The sequence below is a fragment of the Alexandromys fortis genome, unplaced genomic scaffold, assembly GCF_014885135.2.
Source record: "Alexandromys fortis isolate MF-2015 unplaced genomic scaffold, M_Fortis_MF-2015_v1.1 scaffold_36, whole genome shotgun sequence".
Lineage (NCBI taxonomy): Eukaryota > Metazoa > Chordata > Mammalia > Rodentia > Cricetidae > Alexandromys > Alexandromys fortis.
In genome coordinates this window covers 13160437-13183465 of record NW_026067915.1, presented here as the reverse complement: position 1 = coordinate 13183465, position 23029 = coordinate 13160437, and positions in this window count along the sequence as shown.

Here is a 23029-nt window from a genome sequence, read left to right as displayed (position 1 = left end):
TGCCGTCCCTGCCTGCTGCCATGTCTTCCCCCCATAATGGATTCTATCCCTCCAGAATTGTAAGCTAAAGCTACCCTTTCTCCCTTAGCATGCTTTGGTCAGGGTATTTGAACACAGCAATGAGAAAGAATCTAAGATAGCAGGCTTCTTTGGGGGAAGTATCACTCTCTCACATGGCACCTTTAACCCTCACGTGGTGGTCAGAAGGCTTTCCTCAATTCTGTCGTACTGGATATGACTTTAAATCTCACCATCATTTAGGACCACATGAAATACGATGTCATGGTGTCTTGCATGAGCAGCGATAAAGGGAGCAGACATTTTTAAGTCAGAAGTGGCCGTGAGTTGCAGCTGGCCATTTTCCAAGTTAAGTTGTCTTGGACAATGTGTCTGACCTCAGGAATCTCAGTTGCTGCCCTCCAGAGGAATGCAGTAATGTTCAGCATGGTGCTCATTACAACGACTGGGAAGACAGATCCCCAAAACATTTCTCCACGTGTGAATTCAGGCCTCATCAGTGTTACCTGGGGCAAAGGCTTTCACAGATGTTACCATAAGGAATTATCCTGGGGAACACAGGTGTGTTCCACTCGAGAAGAGACCAGTGTTCCTACAATCAGCTTGCAGATGAGCTTGATCTCGGAGGAGAATGCAGTTGAGGACAGAGCCAGAGATGGCAATAGTGTGACCACAGGTGAGGGAATCCAGAAACCAGCAGAAGCAATAAGAAACCTGCAATGGTTTTTCTCTAGACTAGATACCCCAAGAGACTGGTCTCAGGTGACTGGCTTACTATGGAATTCTGGGATCCAGAACTAAAGAGATCACTCTCTTGTGTTTTCAATGACTGTGATGGTTTATATTGATGGCCAACTTGGCAGGATCTAGAACTGCGTAGGAGAGAAGCCTCTGGGCGAGGCTGTGAGGGCTGGTCTTGATTAGGTTAACAGAGAGGGGGCCCACCCTAAAAGTAATTGGCACTATCTTATGGGCTGGGTTCCTGGACTCCATAAAATGGAGAAAGCCAGCTGAACATAAACGTTGCTGTTCTTTGTTTCATGGCCGTAGATGCAATATGAACAGCTGCCTGGAGCTCTTGCCACTCTGACTTCCCTGCCGTGATGAACTGTACCTCGGAACTATGAGCCGGAATATAATCTTCTCCTTTGAGATGCTTTTCTTAGGTGTTTAGCACAGCAACAGGGAAAACTAACTGCAGCTACCAGCTTTGTGGGACTTTGCTACAGACATAAATCTTTGTTAACTTGGCTCTAATAAGTGATTATGCTCTACCGCCACCTGTCAATCCCAGGCACCCGTGAGTTCTCCTAGGGCAGGGACTATTTCTCGCCTTTCAAAACTACCCACTTCTGGGTCTGACTTAGTCTCGGAAACAAATATGCTCTGTGAATGCTGAGAATATATTTCTAATTTATTCTCTTAACTGTTCCTGCGGAGCTGCGATTTTATCAATCAAAAGGGAATGAAGAAAACAGAGGACTTAGGAGAAGATTCAACTGCCTGCATTTTGAGAATTAATGCTCCAAAGTTTTGCTCTTTTATTCATCTATTATGTGTCTCAAAGAGCCGGGAGAGGGTGGATGCATAATTTAGACCAGAGACCATGGAATTGCTCTCATTTTTCTTTAACCATCAATTAGCATCTCCCAGGTGCCTTCTCTCTGCAGCATAGAGCTGTCTTGGACTCCATATTTAAGCCCTTTGACTGATGAACAACTTCTTCCCGTGACTCACATCAGCTTCCAGTGGGGTAGGACTGTGCCCATAGCACTCAGTGGGCCTTCATGTCAGGATAAGTTCCATCAGCCTTACAGCTGTATGTAAAACATACATGCACAACAGGAGAGGGAGGATTATTCCATTAAGATGTTCGCTTAATAGGAATTTTCTAGAACTCTGTGAACAGTTCATTTGTGCATCATGTATTCGTGTGCTACACAGAGTCAGTCCAGTGGTAGCCATGACAGTGACCAAGGAAGAAGAAAGAGAGAAAAGAGACTATAAGTAAAAACAGCAGCCATAGTAATATCACAGACATCTTCAGGGCCAGTCGTGGAATGAGGAAGGATGTCACCGTGATGGGTGGAAATGATATCTCTCATATCCTTTGGTTATTGAGTTGTAATAAAGAAAATGGACCCCATGATATGTCATCTCAGCCTATGGGGGAAACAGACATGTAACACAAACAGGCTAGTGTTGAAGAAAACCAGAATTGAGTTATTAAGGACAACAGAGGTACAGGCCTGGCAGCCGGATGAGTCAGGCAGGAGTGCTCTGCTGTGGATAGAGGCTGACACTGATGGCTCCTTATTTCCTTATAAGAACCCCACATTTCCATAAAGTGAAGGAGCCGGAATAGAGCAGCAGAAGAAAAAGGCATTTACAGCCACTGGAAATCCTTGCTACCCTGTAAATGTTACTTCATTTAATTTCCCCAGCAAGCTTCTAGAACTCCTAGTGTTGTCTGATTAGATAGATAAGGCAAGAGGCCTTGGGAAGACTCAATAACTTCCTGAAGGTCACGGAGGCAGCAGATCGAGGAGGGGCATCCAACCATGTCTGCCTGTGTTCAAAATCTAAAAGATGCCCTGCAATTTCCCCACACAAGTAGTTTCAAATGGCTTTCACATGCTCTGTTCCAGGGGAGGTTATTCATACACTTCCTTTACTAAAACCTAGTGATTTGTATACATGTTGTTGGCACATTCACAAGTTGCCATGCAACGAAACAACACTTGCGTTGCAACATAACCCACATGTCCAGCTCTTGTCAGTTACAAGTTTGAATAGGGTAAGGCTGGGGAGTGACTACCACTGTTTTCTCTAGGAGAGCACCCAGTACCATCTCCAGGTAGGACAGGGATCAGTAGCAGCTGTCTTAAGCTGTAACTCTTTCTGTGTTTCTTTTTTTTTTTGAAATAACTCATCATGATGTTCTATTTGTCACTTGTCAAGGAAATCAATATAGTCTAGACTTGTGACTTTGCCAGGATCTACATTGGGTAATCAGAGGCAAAGGGGGGTTTGCAGTGGAGTGGGGAACAGACGGAAGGACCTGGGTCTCTGGGAGAGGGTGATACTCAGGAACTTGTCTCTACTAGAGAGGGCTCAGAAATCCTGTGAGTCTAAGACAGGTCCCCCTTGTACAGGAAGGGGCTGTAGGGAAGAAAAGGAAAACATTTTCAAATCAGAGTCACCGATAATTGTTTGCTGATGTTTATATTGTTACAATTTTTATTCAAATATGCTAACTCTATGCAGCGATTCTCATGACAGTATCTTCATATCTGTATGTAATGTGATGGCATCATATTATTTATGCCCTATGATCCTCTCTTCTCCCCTTTCCACTTTGGATTACTATTCACAATGAGCTCCCTTTCTGTTTTCCTGTTGGCGTGTATGTGTGCGTTCCTAAGAGTTTAATTAGCATTGTCTACATGAGCTTGGGCAAGAGGTTCTTTAGATTAATGAGGAAACTTATCAATGGCTACATCACTGAAGAAAACGTCTCTCCCTCCCTTAGCAACCATTAGTTGTGTATGGATCCTCATGGAGAGGTAGGGTTTTCTTGAGTTAGTCTCCCCGACTTGTGGTCTTTTGAGGGTTAAATAAGATGTTAAGCTTTGTGATGCCCTATAGTACCTGAGTCTCTTGCACAGAGCAGGCTGTGAATGAGTGGTAGCCATTACAGATACCAAGGAGGAAGGAGAGAAAACAGCATCCTCAGCCACAGCACAGGCACCTACAAGGCCAGGAGCAAAAAGAAATGGCCTGTCAACATGATGGCTAGAAACGATCATCTCTTTCATATCCTTCGGCCATTAGGTTGCTTCATTCATTCAAACATTTATCAAGGAACAAACATTGCATGTTGGGGGAAATGGAGACAAATGAAGAATGGTTTTCCCCTGCAGGACTTCAGAGTCTAGTTGGGGAGACAGATGTCAACACGTAATTGCCTTGTAGGTTGCCGGATGCCTCCTGAGAGAGGAGGGAGGCACAGTCCTGGTGTTGCTTTGCAATCCGTGAGCACGGGGCCCATCTGTGTTTGTATGCAGTTCTGTCTCTTGTGCTCACAGTAGCAAACACATGAGAAGGCCCCACCTCCCATCTCCTGAGAGTGTCACTTGAATGAATAAATGCTGGAGGGAAGAGCTGATGTATCTGCGCGGATGCTCAGAGAAATCATTTGTGAGAAGAAATGGAATGCTAATGTTTGTTCTGGGAAGTGGAGTAGGGGCGGGTGGAGGAGGTGTGTGTGTGTGTGTGTGTGTGTGTGTGTGTGTGTGTGTGGTGGTAGAGAGAGACATCTAGTCACAGAATCACAGGGGAAAGTGTATAAAACATTGAGTCACTGAACTGCAGGAGCCTTCAAAGGTGAGGAAGCATTCAGGAGTGGTTGGAGCATGCGGGTCCCTGGGAACGGCCTGCAGATGTCATACAGTGGCAGATTAAATGATCAGCCACTTCTACTGATTGATAAATCTCTTCATTTCAGAGAAACCCACTGGGTTTTACACGTCAAGGCTGTCACCACACTTTGGTGAGAGCCCATTCAGCGTGTCAGGCAATGTCCCCTCAGGCTCATGGAGTCTGCATCTTCATGGGGGCAGACAGCAAAACCCTTGAATGCAGTCATGCATTCGTAGTGTCTTGGGTTGTCATTAGTAACAGAAGGGCAGTAAATTCCAGGTGTGTGCATGGACAGCAAGGCAGGAGGTGTATGGAGGAGGAACACATAGAGAGGCTGATGGCTTTCTTCCCCACACTCTGAAGGTTTGGGTTTGGGTAGCCAGGCTGCATACCCTTCCAGGTCTCCACTTGAGTTTCTGGCCTGTGGCCTCCGCCTGCAATCTGGTGCCTGGGGCTTATGATTACATTAGTGACTTTGCAAGGTTTTCTGAGACTCATTTACCTTCATGTATAATGTGTGTGTATAGTCATTATTTTACCCATTAAAAAGAATAATTGGGGCTGGCACAGTTACTTAGTTGGTATTACAGTTTGAATATGAACTGCCCCCTATAGTTCCATGGGTTCATGTGCTTGAATACATGATCTCCAGCTGGTGCTTCTGTTTGGGAAACTTCTGGAACTATAGCATGTGGAACCTCCATGGAGCACGTGGGCCAGCTGCAGAGCAAGTGAGTCACCTTAAGGCTTTAAAACCACACCTTGTTTCCTATTTACTCGGTGCTTCCTCAGCGAGGATGCAATGTGTTCAGCCAACTTTCTGTTCCTGCTACCATGCCTTCCTTGTTAGGGTGGGAACACCCTGCCTGCTGCCCTATCTTCACCTCCACGATGGACTCTCTTCCTCTGGAACCCTGAGCCAAAAAAAAAAAAAAAAAAAAGCTTTCTCTCCTTAGCTGTTTTTCTCAGGGAATTTTACCAGAGCAGCAGAAAAAGAAATCAGTCTTTCAGGCAGTCTGTATAGGCCTTGCCAGGCAAGCATGGTGTCCTGAGTGCAAACCCCAGAACCCACATGATAAAGCTTGGCATGGTGGTATACACTTATAAACTCAGCACTGGGAATGCAGAGAGAGGCAAATCATGTTTTTACTGGCCAGTCAGCCTAGCTGAAGGGGTAAGCCCTAAACCAGTGAGAGGCTGCTTCCAAACAAAACAAAACTAACCAACAAAAGCAAAGAACCAGAAATAAGGTGGATAGCATCTGGGGAACAACATTTGAGATCTGAGATAGACTTCTGGCCTCTACACACACATACATATACACAGAGACATAGACACACACACACACACCACAGAACAACCATTGATTTATTACTAATTGCGATTTATCCACATTAAGGAAATATATTACAGTACACATAAGCATGTCTGCTAAATATCATTCCAGCTTAGCAGAGGAAAGACTTTTCCTATTCCTTAAAAATAGATGATGTTTATTCTGTTTCCTATTTTGGATACAAGAAAGCATTGTGTGTTGTCTCTAGGGAGCTCTCTGGGGACTGGCTGTGGAGGATGGTGCAACTGGCCCCACACCCCTTGCTTGTTATAGTTGCTGTAGTATTTAATCCTCATCCCAAGGAAGGAATGAATAACGAGGCTGAGTTTTAAAGCATTAATCACGTTAAATCCTTTTGGGCCCAAGTAGGTGTAAATAACTAGAAGAATGCCATAATTAGATTTGGGAGCTCTTCTCCTCTGTTGTATGGTGCGAAGAGTCAGGTCAGTGGCTGGAAACACAAGTCACACTTTTTTTGACAGGGAGAATGAAATCTGAGTCTTCTCTTTTTTGTGATTACTGGCAATGACGGCATGAGATTCAAATCAACCCTTTATGTTCTTCAGAGGATTGCTGACATCCCCCCATACGTTCTTGTTCTTCAGGTCCTCAAATTCCACAGCAGAGCACCCCCACTCCCATTTACCCATCTCTAAATATGTTGACACAGGAAGGTTGAGGATCAGACTCCGGGTTTCTCAACCCTCTGCTTCTTACTTTGTCGTCCTTGTCTTTGTTCTCCACCTCTTCCATCATTGGTCCTTCCCATCACTTACCTACATGCTCAAAATTATTTATTATGTCAAAGAAATAGAAGCTTGTTAATTGCCAGTGTCTTTCCTTCCTTCAGCATCCTTTCTTTTCCTTGCCTTTTGGAATCTTGTGACAGTGTTGACTGGCTTTCTCTCTCTGCTCTCATTCTCTCCCTTCTCTTCCATTTACTTGATAGATGTTTTCCCATAACCACATCCAACAGAGACGTTCTTCCCTGGTTCTTCTGTTGATCACTGCCATTCTCTTTCTTGGTAGCATTTTACATTGCATGCAAGTTTTCTCTTCAGTTGGCCACTGGTTACACTCCCACCCTAGTGTGGGAAGTCCTTCTGTTTATGTGCTGCTTTTATTAGTTAATGAATAAAGAAACTGCCTTGGCCTGTTGATAGGGTAGGGCAGAGTAGAACTAGGCAGTGAAAACTAAACTGAATGTTGGGAGAAAGAAGGTAGAGTCACTGAGAAACCATGGAGCTGCCACCAGAGACAGACACACTGAAACTTTGCTGGTAAGCCACAGCCATGTAGCAACACACAGATTAATAGAAATGGGTTAAATTAAGATGTATGAGTTAACAAATAAGAAGCTAGAGCTAATGGGTCAAGCAGTGATTTAATTAATATAGTTTCTATGTGGTAATTTCAGGACTGAGCAGCCAGGAATTAACAAGCAGCTTCCTACAACACCATTCTCATTTTCTGCCCAACTACAGTGCTGCCTTCTTTATATGGCTTCCTCTCCTAAGGGTGCTTATTAGTCCTGTTATTCTATCTCCATTCATATAGTTTATTGGCATAAATGACTGCTTATTTGTCAATGGTGGTATCCATATCTAGACCTAGAACTTACCTCTGAGTCCAAACATGATTTCCTTATTTGCATATTGGCTCTCTCCCATTGTAGCTTATCCCCTCAGCACTCACCCAGTAATGCTCATCTTGATATTCTTGTCTTATGTTCACAATCCCAGGTGACAAGAGATCTGGGTCTCTTCCCAGTCTCCCACTTTCTTTTGATGCCTCTCTTCATAATCAGCCAAGTTTTGAATGACTTTTCTGCTTGTAAAGTGGTCCAGAGGTATCTGCAACATATTTACTTGGCTGTCTTTGTCATGGACTTCCTGGTTCTTCAACAAGTCTTTGGAGAATTCTGGGCTACATTTTCCCACCTTCTCTACTGTGACCAAATGGGACACAATACAGATAATTGCCAGAGCTGATTCCTAGATGCCTTCTTTAAGATATTTTATTTCTTCTATTAATAACTACTTATTGTTAAATAGAGAGGATTCAGAGTTTCCAGAGAAGATTGGAAGCATATGTAACTTCAGGATTTAAAGTCTGTCCCTTCTAATTCTCATATCAAAATCTAAGTACACTGTATTAAACTACCAAAGTATGGATATTAGTGCATTAAAGTTGCCTACATTACCTGATGCACCACTATTTCCTGACAATTAACAGTTCTATAGCAGGTGACAAATCCAGATTATATTTATTAATTCATCTAAATAGTTCCCCAAATCATTTAAGACAAGCATGAATTAACATTTTATTAAAGGTGAAGACAGTGAAGCCAGAGGCTGAACATGTAGCTTTAGTTCATACAGTAGGAACTGACAGAGGTGGAATTGCGTGGATGTGGTTTTTCTCCAGCTAATATAACCTTGATCACTTCATATAGATTCAAAAGAGATGTGTAATCTGTACAATAATGGGTCCCAGAAAATGTCCAGGTCCTAGTCACCATAGCATGTGAGTAAGTTAGTCTATGTTGTAAGGAGAGGAACTCTGTGGATGACAATGAAGTGTGGAATGAAAGACGAAGAGTCTGCCCTAAATTCTTACTGAGTCTCAGGTGATGTTGGGGCCCTTAAAAGCGAAAGACAGGATAGAGAAGATAAAACAAATATTTAGGACTCAAGGAGTCAACCCCACATCGCTGCCTTTAAGATGTAGAGGCATGAGCCATGAAGCCTGTGATTGTGTGAAGCTGTAGAGGGTGGGGGAAGAGCTCTCTCCAGAGCTTTCAGCAGCTCAGCCTGGCTGACACCGGGATTTATTTCAGCTGGGGAGATAGTGATGCTGTATTGTCTTAAGTCTATGAGGGTTTGGTAACTCTACTAAAGCAGCGTGATGGTTGGTGTTTAGTCTCCACTTGATAAAATTTAGGATCATCTAGGAGACACACCTCTGCCTGTGTCTTTGAGGATTTTTTCCATAACTGAAGAGAGATGACACACTCTAAACATGGGTAGCAACATCCCATTGGCTGAGGTCCTGGACTTAGTTAAAAGGAAAAGGATTAAAGTCAGTTGGGTACAAGGACTCATCTATCTGCATCCTGACTGTGGATATAGTGTGACCAGCTGCATCCATGCTTTCCCTGTTATGGTGCATTGTGTCCTTGACTTGTGAGCCCAAATAACCCCCCAGGTCTTTTGGTTACAGTAATGAGAACTCAACTAGAACAAGCAACACATGACTGTCTGAGAGATACATTCTTTCATGCTGGGAAGTGCTCAGTTCTGCAGTGGTTTTGGGGAAGGCAGTTTGTCAGTAGATGAGCCTGTCCAGCCACCAGACTATCAATGCATACTGAGCCTGATTCATTTTTCTGATCCATTGTGGCTATTTCAGAGCTGTCTTAGGGATATAAGTACTAATGGTTTATTCATGCCCTCTACAGGGGGATTACATTTAAGTAGTTGTCTAGTTGCTGAGGCCATGTAGCAAGTAACAGCCCTGTTCTCAAAAAGCAACCCGAGGCTTGGGACCATTCAGCAAGTAAAGTACTTTCACACAAGCACAAGTATCTGAGTTCAATCCCTAGAACTCATGTAAACATCTGGCTGTGACTGTGTATACTTGGAATCCCATCTGTGGAGATCTCTGATGTTTGCTGGCCAGTCAGTCTAGCCAAATCTTGATCTCCAGACTCAATGAGAGACCCTGGCTCAAAACAAAACAAAACAAAACAAACAAAAACAAAACAAAACAAAAATATTTAAGGTGGAGAGCAGTTAAGAAATACACTCAGCATCAACTCCTGTCCTCCACAGACACACACATATACATGTAGACACATGCATACACATACACACACCACCACCACCACCAGCAGCAGCTGCAGCAGTAGCCGCCTGTGATAAATTATTTTTGTCAGCCCTGGTAGCAAAGAGACAGCTGCAGAGACATATTCCCATACATTGCTTGTTACCAGAAAGAACTTGGATGAAGTTAAAAACTCTAAGACCTCTCAAAACTTCTGATCCTCTTCAACACATGAAAATATCCAACAGAATCATTGTGAAAAAAGTCATAAATCAGATGTCACCTCTCAAGAACGTGGCTCACAGATGGACTTCCAGGTAAAAGAATTAATCGAGACCTGGGTGTGATGTGTAGCACAAGAACATTTGCATTCTGGGTGGACCAGAGGCACTTGGACACTGTCTGGGCTTGTAGTGAGAAGAACCTGCCAAACCTTCAGAATGAATGGTCCCTCAGCTTTTTCCCATGATTCTTTGCTTACACCAAATGCCAGATCTTTGCATCTGTGATTGATTTATACCTGATGGTAGGGATAGGTGGTTATGGCAGAGAAAATCTTGGGGTCCAGGGACCCCTGAGGATCACTGAGCCTCTGGCCTTTCATGTGTTCTGTTTCTGCAGCATGGTGCATGGTTCTCCTTGGCACTGAGCGACGGCTCACATACTGACATGTGTTCTCCACACACTCCGGTATCTCTTATTTAATTCTCACCACAAGCTGACAGAGTGGAGATACCACTCACTTACACAGATGATGAGCAGTAAGTGAGGTACTTGCCATAGCTCAGGGCTGTGGTCTGCCTGTGAAATAAAGATGGGGGAATCGAAGTCCATTTCTTCAGTTTATTTTTGTCTTTGCTGGAGCTGAGTTAGGTTTATGCCTCTAGTTGATATTCAGGTTCTGTATTAGCCATTTTTTTTCCCTGACAGAAATAACATAGCAGAGGGAAGTAGTATCTTGGCTTCTCTTTTCAGGGGCTGGTAGTCCATCAGGGTGGCAGAGGAGCCTGTGACAGTTTCTCCACTAGGAGAAACAGGAAGCAGAGGAAGAGATCTGAGCCAGAGCCAGGCTCTCACTGTCAGTCCCTGCCCTTGGGACCCTCCCAAGACAGCACCACTGACTGGGGCTAGGTCTTCACAAATATGAAGCTGTTTGGGATATTTCAAATTGAGGGTTTTTTTTTCCTTCTTTTTCTTTTTTTGCAGGGGGACAGGACTCATTCTTTACTAGAGTAGCAGGGACAGTTATGAGGGGGAATATATCTTTATACCATGTCAATGGCATCTCTATTCTCTACTATACACCCTGTGTGACCCGAGGAAGCTCAGGAATGTCCACGAGCAGTGAGCATCTCTAGGGACTAAGCAAAGATTCTTTACCCTTAGGAATATTGCATCTCTTCACAGCTAGTAGTAGAATAGCCCACAGGTACAATGCAATTTCGTCATCACAAGTCATATGACAAACACATACACAACTGTGGTCTTTTCTCCCTAGTAATAGGCTGACCGCCCCGCCCCCCACCAAAGGCAAATCTGTGATAAGTTGATGTCTGTTGAGTGATTTAGAGTCTGTTGCATAGGATCCATTTTGAACAGTATGAATATTTTACTTTATTTGCATCCCATTATTTACATGTTAGAGTAATTTGCTGACCGTGTCCCCTGTGCTGAATTTTCATGGTGCGTAAAGGAAAGAAAATGTGATCACACCCTCAAAATATTATCCTAATTTTGGTAGGCATGAAACAAATAGGTTGGTCATATAATATAAAATTACCAATATGCAATGATTTTAAAAAAAATACATAGATCATTCATATATATATATATATGAGCAAGGTGGCGAAAGTAGCCACATCTATATAACTCAGTTATTGGGGGTTATAATGCACCAGATCATGTATCATTGAGGCAGAAACCGGGGCCATTCCCATTTTGAGGTGAGTGAACTGAGTTTAGAAAAAGCCAGTTCTGCTTCACGACACATGCCAGAATCAGATCTCCACGTAGTTCCTTCCTACTCCACACTACCTGACACCTCCCAGCTGAGTCTTAACTATCTGTAAGACAGGAAGAAAGAGGTAAGAGAGGGCAGTCAAATGCTTGCTGTGCAAACATAGGACCGGAGTTGTATACCCAGAACTCACGTTAAAAATCTGGTTATGGGAGCCGGATGGTGGTGGCGCACGCCTTTAATCCCAGCACTCAGGAGGCAGAGGCAGGATGATCTCTGTGAGTTCGAGGCCAGCCTGGTCTACAAGAGCTAGTTCCAGGACAGGAACCAAAAAAAAAAAAAAAAAAAAAAAAAAAAAAAAAAAAAAAAAAAAGCTACAGAGAGAGAAACCCTGTCTCGAAAAATCTAAAAAACAAAAACAAAAAAAATCTGGTTATGGTAGCATGAATCTGTAACCCAATGCTGGAGAAGCAGAGACAGGCAGATCCCTGGGGCTCCCTGACTAGACAGCCATATCTAAATAAGACAAGCTACAGACAATGAGAGACCCTGTCTCAAAAAGCAAGGTGGGTAATGTCTGAGGTTGTCCCTTGGTGTGCATGTGCACATGACCCCCACATGAGTACCCACACATACACAAACATGTACATATATACATATATACATATGTATATACGTGTGTGTATGTGTGTGTTGTTATGTGTACACAAGGGGCCCTGTCTCAAAAAGCAAGGCAGGTAGAGTCTGAGGTTAGCCTCTGGTATGCGTGTGCTGTGCACGTGCCCCCTTCACATGTGTATCCACTTGCACACAAACATGTACGTTCCCCATCATTTAAGTTAAATTCAACTTCATTATGAAATGAAAGGGATTTAAATAGCTCACACACGTTCTCAAAAAATCTGAATCTAGTCAAGACATAAAAAAATGTTTTGGGGGAAATTGATAGTGTACTTTTAAGGAAAATATGTATATAATATGTTCATGTAAACCTGATTTTATTTCTTTGGTTAGAGGAGGACTTATTCACAGGGCTAATGGGGGTGAAAAAAGTCACAGGCCTCTCAGCAGAGAACAGGGTTTCTAACAATAGCAAATGGGCCAGTCGATAGCAAATCCATTTTAAAGCGCTCACTCATGGAGAATATCAATATCTTACTCGGTCAGTGCTCCGTGAGATAAACAGGCACCTGCTCTTTCTGAAAAGAAATCTCAACAATTAATTGGATTATTATTGAGGCTTAATGGATCTGTTCAATGTATTCACATGAAACTGCCAGAAGGATTAGGCTGGCCATTTCCTTGGAGCAACCATCAGAATAAATGGCAGGATGCAGGAGTTTTACACAAGTATGTACAAACATAGCATTCTCTAGACACGTTTCTGCTACACCTAGGGCCCATCTGAGAGCCACTGATTGGGTCTTTGTCTTTGAACAGTAAAGGCAGACCTGGTACGCAGCTGTCCTGGGGAATATGAGAGTACTTCACGAGTAAGTGATGGCACCCAGACTGCTTGCCTCTTGTTGGTCTGCCCAACGTGTGGAGTTCAAGGATGCAGATGAGGAAGATCCGGTGTCACATGCGTGGCCAGTCTAGTCATGCCAAAAGTTACAGATCCTCTCTTCATGGAGAAAGAATAAAGAAGAATATCACATTTGCCTTACCCTCACAGCACAGTCTGTCCTAGATACAGACCTTAGAAGTTGGCAAGAAAATCATTTCTTAAGTTGAAGAAAATAAAAATTGATGTCAATAGAGAGGAAACATGACAAATCCCTAAAACGTTACTGTCTACCTAGTCTGTAATTAACTACTTCATTGTCCTTTAAGGTAATCACTTAAGTGATAGTCGACATACGTGGAAGTTGAGGCGACATGATGTATTTTTCTTTTTAAAGATTAATTTTAAATTTTTGGATCATGTGTCTGTGTGTGTGTGTCATAAAATATATGTGTGTGAGTGAAAACGCCCAGAAAACCAGGAGCTGAATCTCCCTGTCTGTAGTCAGCAGTCCAACTTGGGTACTGGGTACAAAACCCAGGTCCTCTGCAAGAGCGATCCGCACTCTTAACTGCTGAGTCCTCTCTCCAGCCCTGGAAATGCTGTCTTAAATGCAGTCCTCTGACAGTTAGATGGACCAGTATGAGCAAAGCCTCTTAAGTTTAATTCCTTTTGTTTCACAGTTACTGTATAGATCATGGTTGATTCATTGTTTGAAGAGCAAGGCGAAACTACACTAGAAAAAAGCCATTCGTTTTTACACATTAAAACAAGAAGTTTAGAAATTCACCGTTTTTTTTTCACTCTGCCACACCCAACATTTTTCTTTTTTTCTTTTTTTTAATTAATTTATTTATTTATTAAAGATTTCTGTCTCTTCCCCACCGCCGCCTCCCCTTTCCCTCCCCCTCCCCCACTCAAGTCCCCCTCCCTCGTCTGCCCAAAAAGCAATCAGGGTTCTCTGCCCTGTGGGAAGTCCAAGGACCACCCACCTCCATCCAGGTCTAGTAAGGTGAGCATCCACGAAACTGCCTAGGCTCCCACGAAACCAATAGGTCCAGTAGAATCAAAAACCCGTTGCCATTGTTCTTGAGGTCTCAGTAGTCCTCCTTGTCCGCGAGACAGAGACAGAGACCCACATTGGAGCACGGGACTGAAATCTCAAGGTCCAAATCAGGAGCAGAAGGAGAGAGAGCACAAGCAAGGAACTCAGGACCGCGAGGGGTGCAACCATACACTGAGACAATGGGGATGTTCTATCGGGAACTCACCAAGGCCAGCTGGCCTGGATCTGAAAAAGCCTGGGTCAAAACCGGTCTCGCTGAACATAGTGGACAAGGAGGACTACTGAAATTCATCGTTTTGATTAAGGTTAGAATTTGGGGTGTAAGGACCTCCCTCCCATTCTGCCGCAGATATTCAAATGCTGGAGGATCTTCCTATCCATCCTTCACAAGGATGGTCCAGTGCAGTGCTGGCTTGGTCTACCACTCTGACACCTATGTGTACAAACTAAACGCTTGATCCCTGTGTTGTAGACAAGAAGCTCAGGTCCAAAGCTCTGCTCCATTTGGATGAAGAATCTTATCATACTGGGTTTCAGGACACGTACTGATTGGAAGAACCCATCTTTAAGCACAGTCACCAGATTCCAGATCCTAGTATAGAATCTCACCTATGTACAGTGGTATTTATTTGATAGGTTTCAGCTTTCTTCATGTATATGTATGTATATGGTTTAATATATTCTATGCTGGGTACCTAAGGCCATTTTCAAGTAAGTTCAGAATGTAGTTTGGGCATAGTTCTTTCATTCCCTGCTGCCTTCCACTTTCTCGCCCTTCCTCTCCCATGAGTCCACTTCGTTCCTCTAAGATATGCTGACTTTTGCTTTCCTGTCACCTGTGCATACATAATTTTATGTATTTATAAAGTCTAGGATCCATGAGTGAGAGAAAAATGTGATATTTGCCTTTCTGGGGCTGACATAATTCATTTAATATGATCACATAACACTGTCCCACAACATTTAGATCGGAACATGCTTCTGAATGTGTTGGTAAAGGGTCAAAGCTGAGAGTGCTTCTGATGTCATAGTAATACACACTTATGCTGATACCACAAAGAACTGAGATACTTTTGTCATGCAAATAAAAGACTGTAGTCAGAAGTAAAATGAGAACTTTGTGTCCTAAAATTTGAATCAACTGCCCTAGAATATACTGATTGTTTTGACTTATAAATTGCTTCATCTGCTCACTCCTCTAAGTACCTACAGAGGCCTACAATCAATAGTCAAGGAGAACTGAGCACCCCAGGGGCAGATTGAAAAAGGCTAAACACTCTTCTTTGCTAAATGGAACTGACACTCTACATGATTGATTCCAGGTTGAGGAAAGTGAACATGCTTGGTAAGTCTTAGTGTTATACCAAAATGGAATGTTTTATGTTAACAAAGAACTGGTTATCTCCTATGACCGTATTGGTACCTAGTCCAGTTGTCATCAGAGAGGCTTTATCTACCAACTGCCAGAAAAGATGCAGGCCCAAAACCAAGTGTTGTAATAGGGCTGCTAGTTAGTTCCTGGCCACTTAGGCCCAAAATAATCACACAGAAACTGTATTAATTAAATCACTGCTTGTTCCATTAGCTCTACTTCTTATTGGCTAACTCTTGCATGTTAATTTAACCCATTTCTATTATTCTGTGTATCTCCACATGGCTGTAGCTTACCATGTAAAGTTCCAATGTCTTGGGGGGTGGGTGGTACATGGCTTCACCCTGACTCTACCCTTCTTTCTCCCAGCATTCAGTTTAGTTTTCCCTGCCTAGCTCTGTTCCCCTATAGCTTTGCTATAGACCCAAAGCAGTTCCTTTATTAACCAATGATATTCACAGCATACAGTGGGGAATCCCACAACCAAAGCATTAGGCAGAGTTTGGGGAATCCTGCAGAAAAGAGGGAGAAAGGATTGTAGGAGCCAAAGGGATCAAGGACACCATAAGAAAAACCAAAGAATCAGTTAACCTGGGCTCAGGGGGGCTCACAGAGATTGAACAACAACTAGGAATCCTGCATGGGACTGATCTAGGTACTGTGCATATATGTGACAGTTGTGTAGCTTAGTCTTCTTTTAGGGACTCCTAACAGTGGGAGCAGGGGCTGTCTCTGATTTTTTTTTTACTGGCTTTTGGTATCCTATTTATCAAAATGGGTTGCCTTGCCTGGCCTTAATCTAGGGGAGGCTCTTAATTTTACTGCAATTTTATATGCCATGTTTTGTTGATATCTATGGGAGGCCTGCCTTTTTCTGAACAGAAATGGAGAAGGAGTGGATGGGGGGTTGCAGAGGGGGATGGGGGAGAGGGGAAACTATGGCCAGAATGTAACATAAATAAACAAATTTATTATAAAAAGAGACGATTTAAAAGAAATCAGTACCAAATATTTTTTCTTTGGAATTTTTCACATTTGGGAAATGAGCATTTATTCAGGTTTCCCCATACAAACTCAACTACAAATGAATGGCAGTTTTTAAAGGTGATGTCTTCAGAGAAGGGGTCTTAATACCGGCAGGAGGAATGATGTAATCAGGTACATCACCTTTCATCCATTCAGCTTTTAGCTTATGGAGAGATTGTGTGTCATTATCTTCCCTGGAAATTGCATATATTTAAGTTATGCAATGTGTTGGTGTGGTGTCTTAAATGACAATGGCCCCCACAGACTCATCTATTCTCAGTTTGAAAAATGGGGTATGACCTTGTTGGAGAAGGTGTGTCACCAAGGGCAGGCTTTGAAGTTTCTTTTTTTTTAAATTAATTTATTTATTTATTAAAGATTTCTACCTCCTCCCCGCCACCGCCTCCCATTTCCCTCCCCCTCCCCCAATCAAGTCCCCCTCCCTCATCAGCCTGAAGAGCAATCAGGGTTCCCTGCCCTGTGGGAAGTCCAAGGAACACCCACCTCCATCCAGGTCTAGTAAGGTGAGCATCCAAACTGCCTAGGCTCCCACAAAGCCCGTAAGTGCAGTAGGATCAAAAACCCATTGCCATTGTTCTTGAGTTCTTAGTAGTCCTCATTATCTTTTAAAGATACCTCCTCATAATACTGTTAAGTTGGGGGTTAGGTTCTTTATGTGTAACTTTGGGGAACCCTTGCACCATAGCAGGTAAAATTTCAATTTCCTTTTTTTTCGTAGTAATTGATGTTCACATTTATTTGCATATCAGATTTGACTTACTCAGTAATTTATTGATGAACACAGGCTGATCTCATGTCTTGGCAGTGAATAGGGTTTCAATGATGAAGAAGGATGCTAAAAAGAAATTCCACAAAGGTCAGAATTGAGTATAATGAAAGGTTATTTATTTAGGGATAGACTCACAGATCACAATCCTCTGCTGGAATCGGGAACAGCAACCGAATCCTGCAGCTGGAAAAGAGAGTGAGTACTCGCTTTTCATTGGCATTTATAGTATGAGGCCATGCCCAGGTGGGCGGGTAACTTAAAGGCTACTGGCTGTAGGAGTTCCTACAGCACTATGAAGGTGAGGATACAGAGGAACAACTCAAGGTAGCAGTTTCATCCCTTTGGATGCCGTATGAAATATTCTTTACATTCCTGTGATCAAACATCTGAAGCAACATCAGGAAGCAACTTCCTGTCAATGCAAGAATTTATTTGGGCTCATGGTTCCAGTGTATTAGTCTATCATGATGGGAAGGCATGATGGTGGGTGGGGCTCATAGCTGTGCTGTCGGGGCTTCTTGTCCACATCTCTAGTTGCCCAGGAAACAGACTGAAATCATCCTGAAAACTGAGTCAAGATATAATCCTTAAGATCTGACCCACAGTAACCCACTTCCTCTGGCAAGGACCCACATCCTAAAAGTTCCATGGCTTGTCAAAATAGCACTACCAGCTGAGGATCATGTTTTCAAATACCTGAGCTTGCAGGGACATTTCACATTTATGGTGCATATGTATATATAATACATCATATAAATGCTACTTTAATTATTTAGGTACCTCCATATGTTTCCCATATGACTGTGCTACTTTTCATTCACACTAATAAAACTGCAAAGGCTTCCATTTTCTGTGTTTCTTGCCAGCATTTGACATCTCTTCTTCATTCAGTGATAACCTTCTATCAGGCGCGAAGGAATGGCTTCATGTGGTTTGAGTTTTCATTTGTATTTATCTGGTGATTTGTGATTCTGTCAACCTATTCATATACCTGTTAGCTATTTGCATGACTCTTTGGGAAAAAATACATCTATTCTGGTCTTTTGCTCAATAGTTAATCAGGTATTTTTTTCTCTTTTTTGGTAACTATCGAGTTGATTGAGTTTGTTACATGTTTGGATCATAACCCCTTATCAGATATATTACTTACAAATCTTTTCTCCTACTCTGTTGGGATTGTTTTTTCATTTTGTTATTTCCCTTTCAAGTGATGAGTTTATTTATAGCTTTATATTGTTGTGTGTGATTTTTATGCCCTGTCTCCTCTTCTCCCCATAATGACTAAGACTGATGGCAAGGACTTTTTCTCACCTTTCAGGAGTTTTTTTAGTTGATTTTTTGCATGTTATAGGTGAGACTATGATTTCATTGTTTCGCATATACTTTCTTGTTTTCCAGCTCAATTTATTGACAATACCATTCCCTGCCCCAAGGAATATTCTTACTGTTTTTGTCAAAAATTAGTTGATCATCTTCATGTAGAATTTTTCTGGTTTATTTATTCCATTCCTCTCACAATTTTGTCTGTTTTCAATGCCAGCATGGTATTACTTTGATTAAGTAGTTTGTAAAAATAATTTTAAAAGAAGTATAATATCTTTAAACCTGTTCTTGTTCAAGATTAAATTTGTGGCTCAGTACAAATGTAAGTATGTTTGTCTCCTTTGATGTGAAAAATGCTGTGATAATTTTGAGAGGAATTGCTTTAAATCTATAGACTTATTTTGGCACTATAGGTATTTTGACTATTTTAATTGATTTGTCTTTTTAAAATTGTTTTTATTGAGTCATATAGTTTTCTCTGCCCCCCCCCCTTTTCCCTCTCCCATCTACTCTCTCACATTGTCCCCATGCTCAGAATTTATTCAGGAGATTTGTCTTTTTCTATTTCTCATGTAGATTAGATCCATGTATGTCTCTCTTAGGGTCCTCATTGTTATCTAGGTTCTCTGGGATTGTGAATTGTTGGCTGTTTTTTTTCTTTGCCTTTTTTTTTTTTTTTTTTTTTGGATTTTTTGAGACAGGGTTTCTCCGTAGCTTTTGGTTCCTGTCCTGGAACTAGCTCTTGTAGACCAGGCTGGCCTCAAACTCACAGAAATCCGCCTGCCTCTGCCTCCCGAGTACTGGGATTAAAGGCATGCGCCACCACCGCCCGGCTTTGCTTTATGTTTAAAAACACTTATGAGTGAGTACATATGATATCTGTCCTTCTGGATCTGAGTTACCTCACTCAATATGATATTTTCTAGCTCCATCCATTTGTCTGCAAATTTCAAGATGTCATTATTTTGTTCTGCTGTGCAGTACTCCATTGTGTAAATGTATTGCATTTTCCTTATCCATTCTTTGGTCAAGGGACATTTAGGTTGTTTTCAGGTTCTGGCTATGACAAACAATTCTGCTGAGCATATGTCCTTGTGGTATGATTGAGCATTTTTTGGGTATTTACTCAAAAGTGGTATTGCTGGTCTTGTGGCAGGTTGTTTCCTAATTTTCTGAGAAATCTCCACACTGATTTCTAAAGGGGCTGTATCAGTTTGCATTCAAGCCAGCAATGGAGGAGTGTTCCCTTTTCCACACATCCTCTTCAGCATAAGTTGTCATCAGTGTTTTTGACCTTGGCCATTCTTACAGGTGTAAGATGGAATCTCAAAGTTTTTTTGATTTGCATTTCTCTGATGTCTTAGGATGTTGAACATTTCCTCAAATGTTTTTCAGCCATTCTAGATTCACCTGTTGAGAGTTCTCTGTTTAGGTCTGTACTCCATTTTTTTATTGGATTATTTATTCTTTGAATGACCAATTTCTTGAGTTCTTTTATATTTTGGAGATTAACCTCCTGTCTGATGTGGGGTGGGTGAAGATCTTTTCCCATTCTGTAGGCTGCCATTTTGTCTGCTTGATCATGTCCTTTGCTTTACAGAAGCTTCTCAGTTTCAGGAAGTCTCACTTATTAATTGTTTCTTTCAGTGTCTGTGTTACTGGGGTTATATTTAGGAAGTGGTCTCCTGTGCTGGTGCATTCAAGTATATTTCCCACTTTCTCTTCTATGAGATTCAGTGTGGTTGGTTTTATGTTGAGGTCTTTGATCCATTTGTACTTGAGTTTTGTGCATGACAATAGATGTGAATCTATTTTCATTCTACATTTTGATATCCGGTTATGCCAGCACCATTTGTTGAATATGCTTTCTTTTTTCCTTTTTACATCTTTTCTTCTTTCTCAAAAATCAGGTGTTTGTAGGTGTTTGGATTGATATCTGGGTCTTAAATTTGGTTCCATTGGTCCTCTTGTCTGTTTTTATGCCAATATCAGGCTGTTTTCAGTACTGTAGCTCTGTAGTAGAGTTTTGAAGTCAGAAATTATGATGCCTCCAGAAGTTCCTTTATTTTACAGAATTGTTTTGGTTATCCTGGGTTTTTTACTTTTCCACATGAAGTTGAGTAATGTTCTTTCGATGTTGCAGGAGGGGCCTCTTGGTCTTCCCAGCTGCCTGGCTAGCTTAGCCCCAAAATAACCACACAGAAACTGTATTAATTAAATCACTGCTTGGCCTATTAGCTCTTACTTATTATTGGGTAACTCATACATCTTAATTTAACCAATTTCTAGTAATCTGTGTATTGTCATGAGGCTGTAGGTTGCCAGCTAAATTTCCCAGCACCTGTCTCATGTTGCTCCTTTTCTTCTCTCTCTCTCTCTCTCTCTCTCTCTCTCTCTCTCTCTCTCTCTCTCTCTCTCTGTGCCTTCCTTCTTCCAGAATTCCATTTCATTTCCCCTGCCTAGCTCTGTTCCCCTACAGCTTTGCTATAGGCCCAAAGCAGTTCCTTTATTTTATTTTATTTTATTTTATTTTTTTTGATTTTCAAGACAGGGTTTCTCAGTAGCTTTTTGGTTCCTGTCCTGGAACTAGCTCTTGTAGACCAGGCTGGGCTCGAACTCACAGAGATCTGCATGCCTCTGCCTCCCGAGTGCTGGGATTAAAGGCATGCGCCACCACTGCCCAGCTAGCAGTTTTTTTATTAACCAATAAAAGTAATACATAGACAGAAGGACCTCCTACACCATTTTCCCTTTTCTGTTTTAACAAAAAGGAAGGCTTTAACTTTAACATAGCAAAACTACATATAATAAAACAGATATCAAGCAAGAACTACAGTTACAATATTTATATCTACTTTATCTTTTATCATAACTAAGGAAAACTATACTTATAACTATAAGTTCTCCAACTCGATCAAAGACTCTAGGATATAATAATACCTAAGTAAGCAGGAAGTGCATTGTAAGCAACTTCCAAAATTCTAGAATTGACAGAGACATCTCCCTGCCTGAACAGTCACCAAAATTTTTTCTGTACTGTTGGAGCATCCATCTTCAGCCTACAGGCCTGCTGCATAGTATCCAGCAGACTTTTCCACAGAGCTGGAAATTTCAAAGATAGGTCTGCCTATATTGGCAGTTTGCCAGTCACTTTCTTCTGTATCCTGCAGAATGTCTCGCAGACTCTTTCATGAAGCAGGAACCCCCGAAGGACCATCTCACCTTTAGGCAAGTTCAGCAGTCATTTCCCTGTGGATCCTGCATGTCCAGTTAAGCAGTCCAGGCAAGGTTAACCAACTCCATAAGGAGCCTCTTTGATACCCACCTTCCTCTTGAAGTAATTGGTACTGCCAGGGCCAGATGTGTCTCACTGTTATCAAAAGTCCTAAGTTCTTAAAACATTTTAAATGCCATATTCTGAATGTCTCTGAAAGATTTGAAGAATAACCCATCTAAATGAAATATATATCTATATATCTAGAAAATCTAACATGACTACATAATCTTGACTATTATAGATGACTATCTATTAACTTATATTTCTTAATTATACATTACATTTTAAATGAGCTACACAAACACAATACTTTAATCAAGAGCAGATATATATATATATACATATATATATATATAATAAAATTGACTTTAAATTTGTATCAATAAACCAAGATTCATACCAGTGCAAATTATTCTTATCTATATCATATTCCCCTTTAAATGTAAAGAAGTATTTACAAACAATATTTGGGAATATGGGTGTTATTTTACCCAAACTGCTTCCCCTGTTTGGGGGCACTCTTAATCAGGTCTTTCATGCTGTATCATGTGTGCTAGGTTCATCTCAGTCAGCAGTTGGGTGAAGTAATTTTTTGGGGTTGTTCTTGGCAACCCTTTGGGGGCTCTTGGTCTATCAAACCATGTTGGTCTAGAAGGATTACACAGGTTCTCATCCTCTGTGGAAACAAAAGAGAAACTCCTTTTCCAAAGCAACATATCCTTAGATCCAAATTTTGAAGTCAAGATGCCTTTATAATATACCTGATTGTTTAGCTTAACAGCCCACACAATGAAATGTCTCTCTGTACTTAGCTCCTTCACAGGCAAAAAATTCAAAGAAAACACATTAATATACATAATCCAGATCTCTATGTACATCCATCTTTACATGGCTTACTTTTCTTTACTCCTTTTAATCTATGACTGTCTGTACTCTGTCTCTTTAAAGACTTTACCCCTTATTTTTAAAGCATTAACTTTATTTTATGACTCTCTATACTCTTTTTCTTCTCTCTTCCAAGCCTACATACATTTATCCATCACTATGGCTCACCTGGATTTATCTTTATTGCGTATCTGTAATTATTTTTCTACCAGAAGCACTTCTTAAAAT